This window comes from Pogonomyrmex barbatus, unplaced genomic scaffold, assembly GCF_055798465.1.
Source record: "Pogonomyrmex barbatus isolate J1 unplaced genomic scaffold, ASM5579846v1 scaffold17, whole genome shotgun sequence".
NCBI classification, from domain to species: domain Eukaryota; kingdom Metazoa; phylum Arthropoda; class Insecta; order Hymenoptera; family Formicidae; genus Pogonomyrmex; species Pogonomyrmex barbatus.
The window spans coordinates 398,319-406,269 of NW_028297113.1; the positions used below are offsets into that span (position 1 = coordinate 398,319).

The following is a 7,951-nucleotide window of genomic DNA, read 5'->3' on the forward strand; positions in this document are numbered from 1 at the left end:
TCTTTTTAATTTTTTAAATTCTCATTATTACTATTATTTTTCTTATACTAAATTTTACAAAAGAAATTTTACAAAAAAAAGAAAATAATATAAACATATATAGATATATTTGTATATAATTGTAAATATATTTATATATTTATATATATTTATTTATATGTATATATCTATATGTTTTAGCATAAAAAAATTTTATTGAAACTATACCAATTTAGCAATATTTCAAAAAGATTCAGTAACGTTTCGGTAATATTTCGGTAACGTTTCGGTAAGAAAAATTGTAAATTTTTTTAGCAATCTTTCAGCAATGTTTCTGTAAGCTTTCAAATGCAAGAATCGCGGACATTTTGCTGTTGCAGAGCTGTCTCACAGAAACATTTCGCAATGTTTTTGAAATCTTTCAATACATCATGTAAGACATTTCTGAAATATTTTTGAAAGATTTCTATGCTGTATGGATACTATACATCTGTATTATTATTTTCATATTATTATTTCAGTAAACACAAACTATAAAAGTAATATTTCAAACATTAACAAATAGTCGCTAAAATTTGTTTATGCCAATTATTTAGTAAATGTTTGAAATATTACTTTTATAGTTGTGTTTATTGAAATAATAATATAAGAATAATAATACAGATGTATAGTATAATAATTATAATTAAAATATAATTATTATATTATATGTAAATGATAATGAATAATTATATTAAAGTCTTTTACAAGCGGGCAATGTATATGCAGAAATTGATATATGTTCAGTCTTTGACACTGGTCTCCGGGGAATGGACCCGTTTGACTATGTTGCAATCATAGATATTTATATTACACACTAGACCGCTAACTCCTCTATTTACTGAGCCTAAAAGTTAACCCCAAAACTTATGTATTACATTGTAACGGAGCGCATCCCTCCGCTCCGTTCTTTCTCCGATTTTCCCCCGATCGTCCATCCGTCGGGGACCGCCGAACAACAGGCGGAGTGCGGCAGTGGCCGCAAGAGGCATTTATGCCTCCCTTTTTTAATCGCTGTAAATTCGCGAACTCCAAAGTCGGAGCAAAGCAAGAATACCACGAAAATATACCTATTTTTGTAGTATTCTCCCGCACCACGCCACGCGTCGCGCCACCAAGCGCTAGCGCACCCCGCGCCGCACCACGCGCCGTACTACCGAGCGTGGATGCGTCCCGCACCGCGCCACGACCGCGTCTACAACCCCGCACCGCGTTACCTTCCCATCGAATTCCTTCCCTACTCTTGAATATCCCCCGCTCCTATTCCTTATAATCCCAAAAAACCAATTATATCCGATCCTTTTTTCTGCTCCTGGGGAGAGGGATGCTAACCCCGAGATCGATCAATCCGACCGATCCGACCGAAAATACTGAGGTCGATCTCGGGTATAAAAAGGCATCACTCTCCACAGGAAATCTCTCTCCTGTTCCTCGCTCATTTTCCGAGAGCACGTCTTAAGGAAGCGAGTATCCGAAGCCTGGTAGAAAGTCTGAGTTTTGTTGGGGCCCTTCCCAACGCGCCAAGTTCGCTTGGCCTGGCCGAATCTCCGAATCTCTCACAGCAAGCCGAGAGCTGCTGGGGTCTCCCCAGCGCGTCGAGTCCGCTCGATCCAACTCCGTCGTTCCCGAGATTTCACCGCTGGGCATCGGAGTTCTCCCCGATATCACTGTTCCTTTCCGAGCACCGGGATACGCCCCGGTCGATCGAGTACACTCGGCACCGACGCCTCTTTCTCCGCACACAGCTGGGGCCCTCCCCGGCTGGCCGAGTTCACTCGGCACTCACTGAGACAGACGAGAGGTACACCCCTCCCCGTCAGCCGAGCCCTCTCGGCAGGGAACGGGTCCACCCGTTCTCCGACCTAAACAGTCAAACGCCCTCGCGAATACTTCACCCTCGCGACAGCGCTTTAACATCACCATCGATTTAAAGATCCGCGGCGAGCACGTGCGACACCGCCGCCGCGCGCGTCCCGCGCCACCGAATTTCGCGCAGCGAACAATATCGCGCCGACCGCCGAAGCGCGCGCCCCGCGCCGACCTCATTTGTATTCTAAACCATATGCGCGCCGATCGCCGTCTCGCCCGTCCACGGTCACAACCATTCATGAAGATCGGTGCATTCCAATGCACCATCCATTATCGTCCTGTTAAGTGAATAAATCATTGTTTCTTTATTCCAATACACGTCTAACCCCAACAAGCGAATTTCTGTCTCCAACGTCCTCGCTTCCCCCTCCTGGTAACCGACTGACCGCTCTCTGCGCGGGAAAGCGAGACCGTTTTAACATAATGTGACGTAAGGGGGACAATGATGTCACGTGATCACGTGGTCTCGCGAATGTAATATGGCTGATGCATTACAAGACATAGACATTTTTATTAAAGATTTTAAATATTTCTATTCTCCAAATTCTGCTTTAGGAATTTTTTCATTTTGTATTAAATAAATTTCTTTACCTAAATCTGATTTTATATATATATATATATATATATATATATATATACCTGTTTTACATGATCAAATACTTTGTAATATATACACATATATTTCTAAAAGGCGTAACAATTTTTTATTAAAGAAACTTTTTTCTTCAAGAAATGAATAAAAGCTATAACAATTATCGAAAAGAATAAAAAAACATTACATATTTGTTATTCAAATACATATAAAATTAGTGTGTCGATATATATAGCATATATAGAATTTTTATGCACATGTCTCCCTTATTTCATACGCATGCGCACATGTTTTTGTATATGCTTTTCGGGGCCATGTATTTGAAGCAAATTAGCAGTTTAGTATATAAATATAAATATCTATGGTTGCAATTGATCACCAACCACTCATAGCGTTTGAACAGAGGAAAACCTCTAGGCATCGCTGTGGCCAATCGCAACGTGGTCAAACGGGATGCTCTCCTCGGGTAGTAGGTGCAATCATGGTGTAAAATAAAAATGTGCTCGTGAAGTAGACTCAATTTAGATCCATTCTGTCCGGATATGGTGTTGGAACAAGTCGCCTTCCATGTTGAAAAATAATAGTAAAGTAAATAAATTTGGGGCTATGTGACATGTGATTTGATAAGAGAAGATTTAATGATTATTAATAATAAAAATCACAATAGTTGTTCTCAATTAAATAAATTCATTAATTGTCCTTTCCTTATTTATATTTACATTTTGAATAACGCGAGAAAAACGCTGATTGGCTGATATATTAATATGACCGGCTACTTGTTCCACCATCCTTATTGGTTAAACATTTTCATACGCAAGAACACACTTTGTTTTTTTACACCATGGGTGCAACGATAATACACGGATGGTGCACTTATCTATTCCTAGCTACTCCTAGCTACGAGAAAAAGACTTCATTTATGCTCCTCATTATATTTCTTGTACTAGTTCAGAAATAAAAAAACAAACCTTATATTTAAGATTAAGATAACAATCAACCAATAGGATAGATATGAGCTTATTTAAGACGATCTTAAGGAGTAACACTTATGTAAGCGGCCGTAAATGAAACCTATTTTTAAGAAAGTTTATAAATTTAATGAATTGCGCTATTAAAAAATAAATTTTATAACTTTATTATACATATAAAAAAGTAAAAAAAAAGTTTTTAGAGTCTTAATTATTAAAATGGCGGATATACAGCAGCGTGAAGGGATAATAAAATTGGCATGGTGTTCCGCCGTTAGCAGCACAAGTGTCGTAATTTATGATCTAAAACAAAAAAAAATTTTTTTTTATTTTCTTTACTCAAATATCTACAGAAATATGTAACCGTTTTTGAAAAAATTTATTTTTGGCAAAATGGCGGAAGTACAAAGAAAAAGTTTCATTTTCGTCACAAAAAAGTCAAGTAAAATCAGCTGTAATTAAAAAAATTTGTATCTTGTCAAAAAAATCCTACGTATTTCTTTACAAAATATAATTTTTTAAATACTATCAAAATTTGAAATAAATCGGTTAAAAATTGTTTGAGTTCTACTGCTAGCCAATTTGAAAAATATTGTTTCGAGAAAAACGCGTTTAAAATTTTGAATATGAATATTTTTAGGTTAACAATTTAACTTTTTTATTTTTCGTGAATTTATCTTTAGTCTGCAATCCCAGCACTATAAAGTTACCCTTCAACAGCCAGATTTTCATCCTCTTCGTCTTTTCTCGCGGTTTTTATGCTCGAGCGAACCTCTTTCGTTGCGTCATTGAGTGAGCGATCGAAGAGCATGATACGGTGTTCATCAGCTTCGATGCAAAAATTATAACAATTGTGCCCGATAATAATGCCCAGAACTTGGATTATGCTGCATAATGCTGCATATCCCATCATTAAATTAACATACGGCAATGCCAGCACAAATATCTAAAACTTTTTTCCGTTCGATGAACTCTTCGTCATCATGTCATCGATAACACGGTGGCATTAAAATTTTCGTTGCTATTTTGGATAAATCCGTCCAAGCAGCGATTAAGCAATCCGTCAGAGCTCAATTCTGTATAAATAGATTTTATTGCTTCGAAACCTTCTACTGATATTACCGGTTTGTACTTATAATCTTTCAGTTTTTCTGTAGCTTCCGCTATCTTGCCACGTGCACCACGAGTTGGCATCACTCGGACATTTCTCGTGCTAAGATCAATTGTCCGTTGACATCTTACGATATAGTGTTGCTCATATTTCTTTTTTTATTTTTTCTATTAAATTAGAATTTCTTCTGATGGCTAAACTGTAATAAATCGCTAGTTGATTTATCAATTGCTTGTAGCAATTTGCTCGTTAATTAATCTTTTCCTCCAAGATCTTTCGCCGTTTTTTTTAAATTTCTCAACCGAGTACCGATGCGTTTTCGCATGTGATCATAAAAATATTTGACCCTACGAGCCCTGAACGTTTCGATGTATCGCGCGGTCGATCCGTCCGGCCAGCAGCACTGTGAGGCGCGGATCGCCTATAACTTTCGAAAAAAATTATGTATCGCAATAAAACCACTTGCACTTCATTTTTGAGACCCTAAAGTGTATTTTAAAAGAAAAAAAATCGATTTTTTGAAAATTTTACATAGGTGTTACCCCTTAAATATAAGTGTGGCACACTTCTGCATAACGCATAATGCATAACATATAAGAAATATATCAATTAGAGTCTTCCATTTTTATCCCCCTCCCAAATGAAATGAAACATTCTGATTCGTTTATTTTCTTAAGCGTAATGCATTATGCGTTATGCAGAAGTGTGAGCTCCGATCCTTAGATCCATGAGTAATTAATGACAAAAACCAATCATACCATAGATTTTACGCAGTTGCAAAACTATTTTCTCTACTGAATGCAGCCTATGAGATCATTAAAATGGGTGGCGCCCAATTGCCCATGTTGCCGATTGGCCAATTTAAAATAAAATTATTTGATTAGTTGATCCAGTAGAAAATCTCCAAGCATTGGTTGCTGTAAGTGGCTATGTTCAATTGCAACATAGTCAAACGGAACGCTCTCATTAAAAAACATATGTATTTTGAATATAAGATAAGACTCCCGATAAAAAAATATAAGAATGAGGTATAATGGCAATAAGAGCACAGCGCAGTACTATGAGCGCGTAAAGTTTAATGTATAAATGTAACACAAAGCGGACGTTTCGGCTGATCTTTCAGCCTTCATCAGCGCAAGAGATAAAAGATACAGATAAATATACTTAAACAGAGAACGAATCGCAAAATCATAGTTATTGTAGCCGCAAATATCGAAATTCATAACGCCGTTGGTCTCTCACAATACGATGTATCTTTAAGAAATGTTACAGTAGTTCCTAGGATGACCAATTCCTCGATTACAGAGTCGAAAGTTGAGAAATCCCAAATTGTATAGAGCATGACGTTATGATGCATTTGCACTAATGCCTGTAAATGACCGGCGTGGTTTATATACGAGACGATGTAAGAGAACGCGCAGATATATATAAAAAATAACTTACACATAAATTCAGAGCTGACGACTCGAATAGAAAAATTACACTCAGCGCAAAAGGCCTTAGGCAGTCACTGATAAATGAAGCCGCCGCAATGCCGTGACACAAGTAACTGATGTCAACCGAGAAAACGAGATTCGAACGCAAACCATTTCAGAAAGGTTGACAAAAATGGTTGAAAGATAATAATATACATATAAGAAAGAACACGAGTGTATGTAATGGACAAGAGACGGTTGAAAAGTAATAATAATATACTTATGAAAATAAACCAATGTACATAATAAAAATGATAAAAACGAAAGCAATCAATATAAGGCGAATATAAAACCCTAAAAATAATTTAGTTATGAACGCATTGTTGAACTAAATTGGATTATAATAAAGTCGCTGCAGATAAAATACATGTGTCCATAAATAAAAGGAGTGATAAATTAAAAATATAAAGAATATAAAACACATATAAAACACAAAAAACTGTGAAAATAAAATAACGTTAAATCAAATTTTGGAGAGAATTTTTTCTATTACAGTCACATACACTTCCGGAAAGCACTCAGTATCAGTCTGCAAATTGATACTGTTCTTTTGTCTTTTAATATGCATTGTTTGTTTTGTCTATTCTGAGTCTATCTCGGAGCAGACTCCAAGCACACTACTATTAAGGCTGCGTTCCGATATTCACTGACTATTAAAAATCTATAATATACGTGATCTGAACTATACATGTTCAGTACTGGCAGTGGATATCGGAACGCAGTCTAAGTACGCTGGGTTTGTCCGAAACGATTCAGAGCAACTCCCGAGAAACAAAACGAACATGCTATAGAGTCCTTATATTAAGGTCAGTATTCACAGTTCATACTTATTTGGCGTGTCCGTTAGCTATATTTTTAAGCGGTAACAGGAACGGACTTTGTAATAGTAGGTAATAGTAGGTAATTGACACAACAATAGCACGTGTTAACGTAAATATATTTAATTTTATATCAAACTTCTACAAAACAACTTATGTTACAGTCCTTCAGCGTGATTGAACAAGAAGATTGGACAAAAAAAAAAAAGTTTTGCAACGTTAGCAATCACACTCTCTCTATCGAACTCTATTCGACTTTATCGAAGCACCTAATCCAGTAGTGCAATACAAACTATATAACATAAGTTGTTTTGTAGAAGTTTGATCGCGATCTTCTTGAGCGCGCGGCGGGAGTTGAAGGAGTGTGCGTCTATCGTCTTTGAGAACAGGAATGCGTCGAGTGTCTCGAGGTTTTGAGAGATAGTGCGAGAATAGAGTCGAACCTACAGTTACCGGAATTCTCTGGTCTCTCGAGTAGTGCAGTTGAAGGATGTGAGACTCGCTTTGAGTCGACATTTCGGTTACTCGGGTGCAGGATATGACGAAGGGATTCGAGTGAGTGGATATCGAGATGGCGTTAAGACACTCGAATCTAGCGATTTTTCGTAGCGTCATAGAAAAGTCAATACTGTTAAAATTCAACACCATCGAATAGTGAGGATACGACGAAGGTCTCTCCAGATGTAGATCAACAGGATACAGAGCGGTCATCACCGTACGCCTTCGCGAATTGCGTACAAACGGATGCGGTGATAAACATCGAGTATGTCGAACTCCGACGGTTTCTCGAGGACGCGAGAGATACGATGCTCGAGAGTGCGCGTCGATCTTGATATACACATGTGTTTGAAGGTCAATACCGCGTTTCACGGGGAGTTCGTCGCGAATAATAAGAGCATTGTTAAGAGCATTCGCACGAGGTATCATCAGCTATTCGATATATCCGATCTACGACAATGGTACGAGATGTTATGGATGTTATTTTGACGTCGCTGGAGGAATTTCAGGAACGCGACAGCGGTTGGGCGTTACTTCGGATATTAAATTTGATGATCAATGTGAAGAAGTGTAATCCTATGTATGCTGGATGTTGGATGTTA

At 37.4% G+C, this 7,951-nt stretch overlaps 1 pseudogene; it reads right to left on the bottom strand.

Annotated features, from left to right (window-relative positions):
- Positions 1-2,276: 2,276 nt before the first annotated feature.
- Positions 2,277-7,562, bottom strand: LOC148937043 (uncharacterized; annotated as a pseudogene).
- Between the last annotated feature and the right edge of the window lie 389 nt (positions 7,563-7,951).